The sequence below is a fragment of the Carettochelys insculpta genome, chromosome 7, assembly GCF_033958435.1.
Source record: "Carettochelys insculpta isolate YL-2023 chromosome 7, ASM3395843v1, whole genome shotgun sequence".
Classification (NCBI taxonomy): Eukaryota; Metazoa; Chordata; order Testudines; family Carettochelyidae; genus Carettochelys; species Carettochelys insculpta.
In genome coordinates, this window is record NC_134143.1 from 26747807 (window position 1) to 26758670 (window position 10864).

Genomic DNA, 10864 nt, shown 5'->3' on the forward strand with positions numbered 1-10864 from the left:
ACTTGTGCTGTGTCCAACAACTTCCCTCCTCAAGTCACGCTAAACACAAGTACAAGCTACTGCCTACATGCTCTGAATATTCAACTAGCTCATCTGAGTCACAGGAGTATCCTCCCTCTTCTGCTGCTGCTCAGAAAGGCACATGCTCTCAAGAGTAGCACATCCGTCATGTCTGCCACACCCAGAAAGCTGGTCATACCCATGAAGGACACTGCTCGTGACTCGTAGTCTTTCACCTCATCCTCCTCCTTTGACATACCAAGAAAACTGAAAGGTGTGTTTCACATAGAGCATCCAGCAGACACTGTCCTAGTCATGAACCAGAAATGAAAGGAATCCTATTCACTCACCCTTGGAAATTGAATATTCTGCTACGTGCTCCAAATTGGGAGCTTAAAGACTAAAAGGGACACAAAAGAAAGTGGTTCAAATCCATGGGAAAGAACAAACATTTGCACTTGGACTTGACAAAACAACTGAATTTTCATCATAATGGATGTGCTGATCTCTAGATTTTCATGACAGACATTAAAGGCTACTTAATAGAAGTGCAATAAAAAATAAGTTACAACCATGCAATTCTGTAGGCAAATGAGATACAGGTTGAACATCTAGGTCAGGACTCTCTCATCTAGCAACATCCTTGGTCCTATTTGATTTTGGTTAGCTGGAAGTCCACTTTATCATTGGGGTGGCCAAGTTTCCTGTGGTCCCATAAAGCTTATTTCCTGGCTCTCAGTGTTCTGTGCTGTTGTTTAACTGTAATTTACCCCTAAATGTCTTCTAAGAGCCCAGTAAGCAACGGCAGTGTTGATAATGCTGCTAGACAATACTGACCTCCCGTGGTCTGGCAAATTCTCTTGTTTGGCACCCATCACATCCTGAAGGTGCCAGACTAGAGAAGTTCAACCTGTACTACAAACATTGCTGTCACTTTGATATGCTTTTGGCTGACCTTGGTTGAAAACCAATCTAGGGCTACATCTACACTTACCTGGAAGGTCGATGGCTGCTACACGATTTTTGGTACACCAATTGCGTGCCAAAAATTGCCTTTGCAGATGTCAACTTCCATGCCTATCTTCATGGCAGAAGGTCAATGGAAGCACTCCTCCCACCAACCTTCCTTAATACCATGCGGCTCAAAAGAAGTTCTGGACCTTGGAGGACTGACCTGGAGCAGTTGATCTTCTATGGTAAGTGTAGATGTAGCCCTAGAAGAGCCCATTGTCAAGAGAAAATCCTTTTCCTTTTTGCCAACTGAAAGCTATTATGATTTCCAGCAGGGGGTGCTGACTGGTATTGAAGAAAAAGGAGGTAATTTCCAGTGGGAATGCAATTTGTGTCTTCCTGCTTCTAGACCAAAAGCAGCTCTGAAAAAAGGTGAAGAATACAATGATTCAGTGTCACGGGGAAGAGAGTAATTAGCAGCAGCTGTGGGTCATGCAATGGGTCTTTGTCAGAAAGAGGATTTTATAAAGAGATAGATTTTACTCCTTCCCTCTCTTGGAAACCTCTTCAACTGACCAAAAACAAGCATTAACTTCAGAGATCAAAAAACCTGCACTTCAAATGAGTGTGACTACTTAGCAATCTGACATATCTCCCAGAGTTCCATTTTTCAGGCAGGCTAGGAGACAGATCTGTAGAAATCAAGAGTCCTGCACTAGGAAGCACTTACATCATACTATGTCTCAATGAGTTATTTCAACTCAGTTATACATGGTAAGTAAAATACTGAAAACAGAATACCTGTGGGGGACCTCCATCCTTTCACTCTACACAAAAATAAATTTCAGCACACCGCTTCTTCTGGACATATAAAGAGAGGAGACTATGCTCATGAAGTTCTAAGCGATAATGGACACCCAATAATTGGTATTTTACGTGTGTAAAGCACAGTAACAACTTTACCTAAATCATCTTCACAGTGTCTGTGAGATGGCTTTTATTACAGTGTGCATAAAATTCACATAGGCATTCAGCTTCCTGTGATGTGAGATTTACGAAGCATCTAGAAAAATTACCCCATTTACAGTTGATTTCAGCAATTTTCCCCAAGGTCATACTGTGAATCTAAGATCTTTACAATACCACAGAGTTTGGAATCTAAACAGATGAATCCCATTTCAGAGACCAATTATAGGTTGAACCTCTCTAGGCTGGAACCCTTGGGGTTTGACCGGTGCTGAACCAGAGAATCTATAGTACCACAAGAAGCCAATATTGTCTAGCAATATTACCAACACTTTCACTGCTTACTGGGCTCTTAGAAGACATTTAGGGGTAAATTATTGCTTAATAACAGCACAGGACACTGAGAGCCAGGACTAGTGGCTGGAAACAAACTTTATGGGACCACAGGAACCTTGGACACACCAATGATAAGCGGTCATCTGGCTAACTAAAATCACGCTGGAGTTTGCCAGATGAGACCGGTTCAACTTGTATTAAGGATGTTGTTCAGCACCCTCAAAGTTCACTGATGGAGTTTACAAGCTTGAGCCCTGTGTCAATTTTATTGATTATTCAGTGAGATTATGTATGAATTCACAATCAACTCCCATGATTTCAAAAACCTTTTTCTGGATAGGAGCATACCAGAGGCAGAAGAAGAAAGAGTTGGGTGGGAGGTGGATTTCATTTAGTTATACAGAGCAGATACTTTATTATTATTTCTAGAGGGGAAGGGTAGAACTGTGGTCAGGGTGCTAACTTGGGAGACCAGGTTTCAGTTCCCCTTTCTGTCACAGACTTCTTGAGTGAGAGCAGGCAAGCCACTTTATCTGTCTGGCTAGGTCTACACTACAGCAATCCTTCAAAAGAAGTTCTTCCAGAAGATCTCTTCCAAAAAAAAAAAAACTTTTTGAAAGAGCACATCCACACACAAATAAGTGAACAGAAAAAAATCGATCTGCTCTTCAATATAAAGCATCCACATAGCCCCCACTCTTTCGAAAGAATGGGCCAGGAAATCAAAAAATCCAGCCCCATAAGGACTGTTCTTTCAAAAAAAAAAAAAAAAACGGCCCCTGGAGCATCTACACACTTTTTTCCCCAAAAGACTCTTCCAGGAAAAGTGGCTCTTCCTCATCTTGGTGGAGAAGAGGGCCACGGGAAAAAAAGCTGCATTCTTCCAATTTAACATCAAAACAACGCATTTTGTGTGTAGATGCTCCATGGGATTTTTCAAAAGAGTCCCAGCTGTTTTGGAAAAAGTCACTAGTGTCTGAGCTGTCCTTTGAAAATCAGTGCTAATGGGACTTCCCTACTTCACAGGTATGAGAGGATAAATTAAAGAAAGATTATGAGCTGGTCAGACGCTATAGCAATAGGAGCCATACAAATACTATAGATAGATTTTTCTTCGTTTAAGAAGATGAATAAGCAGCTACCCTTCAAGATATTTTGAAAGATTACAACTCTCTCATTATTTTGTGTCCAGAACTTTGACAACTAAATCTGATTTAGGCCACCCACTCAACCCATCCTTAGTTTTAAGCTATATAATGAATGTACCACAATTATGAGGCACTGTAGCTCTTCCCCATCTATCTAAATAGTCATTACAAGCATTTCCGCTTGCCATCAAATCTTTGTGAATTTTTGCAACCTACATATCATTCATTCAGACAACAGACTGATTGATTTTCTGTTTCTGCTGCTTTCTTGCTTTTGGGATTCCTTCTTAACTGTACATATTTGTAGTTTCAGCCAATGGATACAAGTATTTCACTAATATAGCATGTAATTTTCAAAAGTACTTAAATGGTTTAGGAGCATGAGGTTAATCGAAAATCAGTGGGACTTGTGGACCTAAGCCAGTTATGCTCTGTTGAAAATCCCACCCATAAAATCTAAATATCATAAAGATCACTTCTTACACAATTATCAATCCCCTTTTAGTAATGAACCCCTCCTGTTAAATTCAAGACTGCCAGAATTTCACAGTACACGTTATGATAAAGATCATTGTGCAAAATTACTATAAAACAGTGTTTACCTACAAGTCTGAAACATCCGCCTTAACATCTGCCTTAAAGGTACATCCTTGTAGGTAGTTCTCAAGTCTTTTCACTACAGAGTGAATTGCTCTGTGGATACCTTTCCCCATTCTCAAATTGCATAGCATTTTTGTGACAGGTAGAGAAATCGCTTGTGTGAAAAAGCAGTACTTCTGATTTAATATCCTTTATCATCAGAAATAAAAAGGAGAGCTTGTGTCATGTGACCTACCAGTTCTCTCTGGTCCACAATTAAGAGTTCCACAAACTGCCAATAGTATACAAACTACAGTCCGGAAATCTCAGAGCTAGTCTGCATGATTTGCACAAGTGCTACATGAACAGGTATCATTTGAAATCAATGGACCTCAAGACCATTGGACTTCCAGCAAGGTATAGCTTGAAATCGATAGAGCCTGCAAATACAAACTGGACCTATTTCTCAAAGACAAATTCTTCAAATTTTAAAGCTTTGCTGTGTTAACCCACAGACTTCAGATTTTACATTTACTTCTCCTAATGAAGACCATTTTTCAATATGTGCTGGCATTCCTGAGGAAAAAAAATTATCAAAAGAGCATTAAAGAAAAATCAGCACCTAAACACTGGCATAACTATTGTTCAGAATTGTCTGGTTCTCACTGAGCACCCAGCAGTTGACAGACACTCTTCATTCTCATTCTCTCCTTCCAGAGCTGTCCTACTTTGTATAAATAATGAAACCTTCATTGTGCAAGACACTCTCTCTCTCTCTCTCTCTCTCTGTAGCTTAGTAGTGAAGGCTGGGAGGCCCAGCTTCCTCATCATAAGAAACTTTCCTGATGAAAATTCTGTGGAAATAGACATTTCTACTAAAAGTTTTGGTTCCAACCAATCATTTCTGAAGAAAAATATATCTGAAAACCCTCATCAAATTTGCTTTGCAGTGTCTTTATGCCAACATGTAGTAGCTGCCAAGCACTGATCAAATGGACTCCATTAGATCAAAGAAATTGGTAACTGTGAGCTCGATTATTGCAGCCATATTTGTAGACTTACTGTAACTATAAGTTCTGCTTCTGGCACTTGAATCTTATGGCTTGACAATGACCAGCAAGAAAATACCATGGCAATACAGATGCCAACTGGCTTGTCTAAACCATATCCTTCCGATGTAATTTCTAAAGGTCATGGTCATATGACACACTACTCAATTACACCAACAGATAAAAAAAGCCAAATTGGGAGATGGTGATAGACACTTGTCTCAAAACCTGACAGTTCATTAAATGACTAATGTTAATGTGATCACATAATTTTTTTAAATGACAAAGATATTTATTAAGGGGAGGAAGTTTTATGCAAAAGACTATTAATTATTTATTGGTCCTTTTCCTGTTATCTCACTGAAAATTTATATTAGGCTTATAAAATTGTCCTTTTCATTTTTAGGCAAACTGATGCCAAACGTTTTTTACAAAGCACACATTTATTGTTTAAACAGCCCTCTTCAAACACATTTTTAGAAGGATATATGTTAAATTCATACAAAAAAGCTGGGAGCATGCCAGTCACCTCAGATTTTTTGAAAATATGTCTCTCCGCCTTAAAAGAAAGATGTGTTCATTCAAAGTTAGCCAACACTGCAAACTATTTTCACAATGGCATCCGCAGCTGAGCTGTTGTAATGTCAGTCTCTTCCCTACATAGACAGAGAGAGAAGTGACAAAGACTAATCTCCAAAAACAAACAAAAACCCCCTGTGAGGATTGCAGCATTTTGTGGCATTCTTGTCACAGGGCAGGAAAATTTATTCTACGTTTCACAAAATGCTACAACTGCCGTAGAAGCATTTCTTATTCTGTTGTCTTTTCATCACTGTTTGGATCAACCTAAGACTAGATAGAAGAAGAAGAGGATAGTCCAGTGCTCATCACATTAGCCCAGAGAGAGACTGAGTGACAATAGCCAAAGACTTTCTGGGTGGCATTGGAAAAAATCACTTAGGCTATGGTTACACTACAGCAAGCTGTTGACAGAAGTCACCATTGGAAGAGATTTTCTAACAAATCTTTTGTCAACAGAGTGCGGCCAATCAGAAGAGTGCTCCGCTCTGTTGACTGAGCGACCAGACTACCCGGCTGCTGCTACAACAAAACAGGCACCCAGAAGCACTGTAAACAGGGCTGCCCATTGTCTTGGGCACTCTGTCTGTTGAGAGAAGTACCTCCCCAGAATGTCCACACAGCATTTTGTCAACAGAACCTGTCAACAAAAGGCACTCTTCCTCATCTGGGAGAGGCAGCAGATTACAGGTGGAAGTACCAACTTTTGTCAACATACTGTCGACAAAACACATTGTGTGTGTGTGGACGTTCCACCCATTTTGTTGACAAAACTCACTAGTGTAGCTATAACCTTAGTCTTTCTGTGCCTTGGATCCTCATCTGTAAAATAATTACAGTTCTCTCCTGCATAGGGATGTTGTGTGAATAAAAGATTTTAAAAGTGCTCAGATACTACTGTAATGGAGCTCATGTAATAGAGCCAAAATAAAAAAACAAAGCACTTGAGAATGTACTGTAGAAACCAATTCTGGAAGGGAAATGGACTGAAGAGATGACTAGACTTAGGTCTTTTTCTCTCTAATTCCTAGCATTTTATTGCAAGTCTAGGACTTCGTTTTCTGACACAGCTAAATGAAATAAAGAACTATTGCACAAACACATTCTCTACATCACTGTAAGCGCAATGAAAAAGCGAGCTGTCTGAATGCATGTAATAGACTGAAGGGTCCCTAGGAATAACACAAAGCCATACCATGAACCTAGATTGCTGGACTCTGCATTTGGCTCTTTAATTTAGCTGGTGTGTAAAATTATATGTAACCAGACAGCAGCCAATTAAACACACCTCTGAGGTTTATTTTGACTGTTTATTCCATTAGTCTCAAAAAAATATGGGGAAATTACAAGACTGATGATTTTTCCATTCCTAGGGTGTTCTAAGGCATAGACTCCAGAGGGTTTTTTTTTTTTTTTTTAATTTTAAGGGGAAGGCAATCTGATCCAGTGGCGGAATTGGGTAGAAGGAATCCTGCTTCTGAAGAACGAATGAGAGGCAGGACCGGTCACTCCCCAAAGTTAGTATTTAAGTAGAAAGGCTCCCTATAAAGGCTAGATCAGGAACATCAATTCAACCCCTGAAGAGCAAGCTGCAAAGCTGAAGGGAATTACTATTTAGAAAAGTAACCTGGGTCAATGGCAAACCTCTGTGGCCAAAGCCCCTAAGTACTTTTATCTGAGCTGCCTGCCTAGCGTAGCCTCCCCGGCTCCCTACTATCTTCATGGTTTGTGTCTTTAGATAAAATGAAAAAAGATCTTAGCTGAATATGTTTACTATATCACAAACTGCACTTACATCAAAATTATTAAAATTTCTTCTTTGCATGCCCATAAATACACACACCTTGTCTCAAGTGTTTTCTGAGCTTCATAGCATGCACATATGTTGGTATCTGGAGATCTTAATGTCCAGTAAGTTAACAAGGGATCCAAGCTAATGTCCTGAATTCTAACAATCTACTATCTTCCCAGCAATGGGCTCTCAGAAGTAAAGCATTGTATTTCTATGCATTTGATATACCATTTGTTGGACTCCATTTCTTTACTATTGGCCACTTTCATTGAATAAAATGCACTTCAGATAATAAATACATACAACCCAGCATCATGTATGTCATTCATCCATTACAGAAAAGCTTTCAGTGCAGTGGTAAGGTCATTTAATGAATATTTTAAAGTGTCCATGAACAGATTAAAGTCACATTCAGCTCATGAGTGTAAAGAAACACACCCAAAAACGGGACCTCCCACAAGGACAGCAAAAAGATGAAAATAGATCAAGTGGGAGAAAACACAGTCAAACATGTCTTCATGTCTCCTCAGAATAGGGCTGTTTTCTAACACACCCTCCATATCTGTATGTTTGCCAACAGTCCATTTTGGCAAACAAGTGTCTAACAACTTTCCCATCTGTTTTAGAGAGTCTCTTGGTCTGGTGAACAATAGGCAACAGGAGCAGAAGTGAAGCTTGATATCGGAAGGGATTCTGCCTGAAATACATGGTGAACTCAACTTCACCATATTAATGAACTAGGGAGATAGTTTTTCACAAATGATTTTACAGAAGTATGTAATGGGACTTACTCAGTGAGCCTATTAAAAAGAGTAGCACCCTCTAGAGAAATACCTCATTGCTAAATACTTATATTTCTATATTAAAATAGTCAGGAAATGCATAATAGTAACATGAATTCGAAAACTAACATTATCCTGCAAAATTTTACCCCATACATAGACATTTGTCCACATAGATAATTGGTGATGCTTATGATTTTGCTGAAATGTGTGTACAGTCTTGAAGCTGTAAAAACCCAATTTCAGTCTTACTCTAGTATTGTGCAGAAAATCTAGGACAGGGGTCAGCAACCCCCAGCACGGGTGCCAAGAGAGGCACAGAAGCTGGTTTTTATTGGCACGCGAGGTGGGAGCTCAGCCGTGTCCCTCCTCCCCGATGCAGCCAGGAGCTTATTCAAAGCCATTGCACCTGTGGATTAACAAAAGACCAGCTAATGCTACTCTGCATTTTCATTTATTTATTAATGAAGGTGTTGTAAGTGGGACTATTAGAGACTTTAGAAAGTATCATCGGCACTCGGACCAGACATAGAAGTTAAAAGGTCAAATTTTGGCACTCCCCTTCAAAAAGGTTTCCGACCCTGATTTAGGATTTTGTAGGACTAAATGGGCCTGAGTACAAAGTAATAATAATTTGCTAGAAATTCATGCCCTTTAGGATGTCCATAGATCTTCTCTCACTCCTTTCCTGAAGACTATTTGCTTGGTCATCCCTAGTAGACTAGCGGGTCATGATTTAACCTATTAACCAGTTAATCAACACATGCAAAGACTCACCTTTCCACATCCACTTCTCTTACTCACTCTAGCTTCTCCAGAAACTTCAAAAATCACAGGCTTCCAGTTCTACAGGACTGCTTTACCAAGTATGGTAATTGGTATGCAAGTGTTTCAAAATATTCACACAAATCAAAAGTAAATAAATAAGAACAGAGGCTAAAACCATTTGTTCGATTCATGCAATCAGAACATGCATTTATCACAGAAAATGCTATTGCTATATGATAGCAACTTCCTATTTTATAGAAGATCATCTAAAATAAATTCTGTTATAGCAATAATTAATTTAGTAAGATTCTTTTGTATCTCCTTTGCAGTATAAGTTCTGTTACTATTAAGTACGCGCATGCCAGAAGCAAAGGGAAATTACTTTCTGGACTAAGCAGGATATTTGTCATGATTTCGCAGCCACGAGAGCTGCCACAAAATCATGCTCCAGAAGCTAAGTCATCATTAAAACAGAGGAAAAAGAGAGTGTGCGTTTGGGTGTGTATGGAGCTTGTATAGCTTACAAGAAGGAGACTTTAAAATGGGAGCTGAATATAAATCAGTGGACCGTCTTTCTGAGTCAGCAGTCTGTAATAGAGCTTAGAGGGGTATAAACTACATTTTTCATCTCAAAGGGAAGGGGTGTTCACTCTAAACTAATGGTCAGATGAGCCAGCAGACGTTCCAGATCTCAGAGCCATGAGCGGCAGGCCAGCTCCAGGCTCCTGGAAGGGGTGGCACCTCAGACAGAAGAGGCAGGGCTGGGCAATAGGCACCACCACCTCAGCACCACCCAGACAATGCCCTGGCCCTTTCCCCTTCCCACAGCACTGTCTAGGGCACTATGCACAGGGCTCTAGCTGCAGTTTAAAGGGCCTGGGGCTCCAGCCATCACTGCTGCAGCAGCGGCCAGGAGCCCTGGGTCCTTTTGAATCACTAGGCCCTGGGGAAGTTGCTCCTTTACCCTCACCCACCCCCACCTGCTAACATTAAAATGTCGCTACTGCTAAATATTTAATTCTTCATCATTTTAGCAGACATCCACCAGGTACTGCCACAGAATTTAGGTCTGATTTACCACAGACTACTCAGGACATTGGAAATACCCTAAGTGTTATGTCAGCTCACAGCTATTTTTGAGCAGTGCAGCTATCTTTGTGTTGAAACCAAATCGAAAGTTAAGAAGGTGGTTTGTGGGAGTTTGTTGCACACACACTTTCCTGCAGTTTGGTTAAGGAGCTATGAAAGACCCAAGTGACGGGGAGGAGGGGCACTTAAGCAAACTTTAGAGCATCTATGCAATTCTCTTATCCCATTAATCCACTCCTCTGCTTCAGTCAAAGCAGCTTGAAGGGAGCAACCTGGGAACTTGAGATCACAAGACTATAGGTTATGTTGACCAGGTCTCATTGCCTTTGGGGTGAGGTGGTGGTATGGAGGAGGAATTGTGACAGAGGCTGTAGACCACCAGATTTCCTTAAGCGGGAAATTACTGACCCACTGCTTGAAGAGGTATATTTGACATGTCTGGTATATATGTCATTATAACAATGTACAGAATGCCAGATGTACTGAGACTTACACTAAATGCACAAGATGTAGAAAAGTTTCAGGCTATCTGTAAAACTATTATTGACTCTTTTCTGTAAAGTGCTAACTTCCTTATCATACTAAATGAAGTTCCAAAAAGGATGGTGCAAAGTTACTTTTTTTTTTTATTTTTACCTTAGAAATAACCTGCATTGTTTTTTGCTGGAAGGTTCTGTGGAGAGTCAATGAATTACAGGTTGGACCTCTTGGATCAGACAAACCTTGGGACCTGACCAATCCTGAATGAGGGATTTGCTGAACCAGGGGAAGTCCAATTTTGGCTTCCCTGCCTCTAGCTCCCCAGCTCTTCTCTGCTCCTGGCCC

The 10864-nt window shown here is 40.2% G+C and overlaps 1 long non-coding RNA gene across 1 annotated transcript in view; it reads left to right on the plus strand.

The window, feature by feature from the left end:
• LOC142016067 (uncharacterized) overlaps positions 1 to 6211 on the plus strand; it is a 54056-nt gene extending 47845 nt beyond the window's left edge. Inside the window, exon 4 of the long non-coding RNA XR_012646284.1 lies at positions 6068 to 6211. This is a non-coding gene — a long non-coding RNA (uncharacterized LOC142016067). The remainder of the gene's footprint in view (positions 1 to 6067) is intronic.
• Positions 6212 to 10864: the final 4653 nt, after the last annotated feature.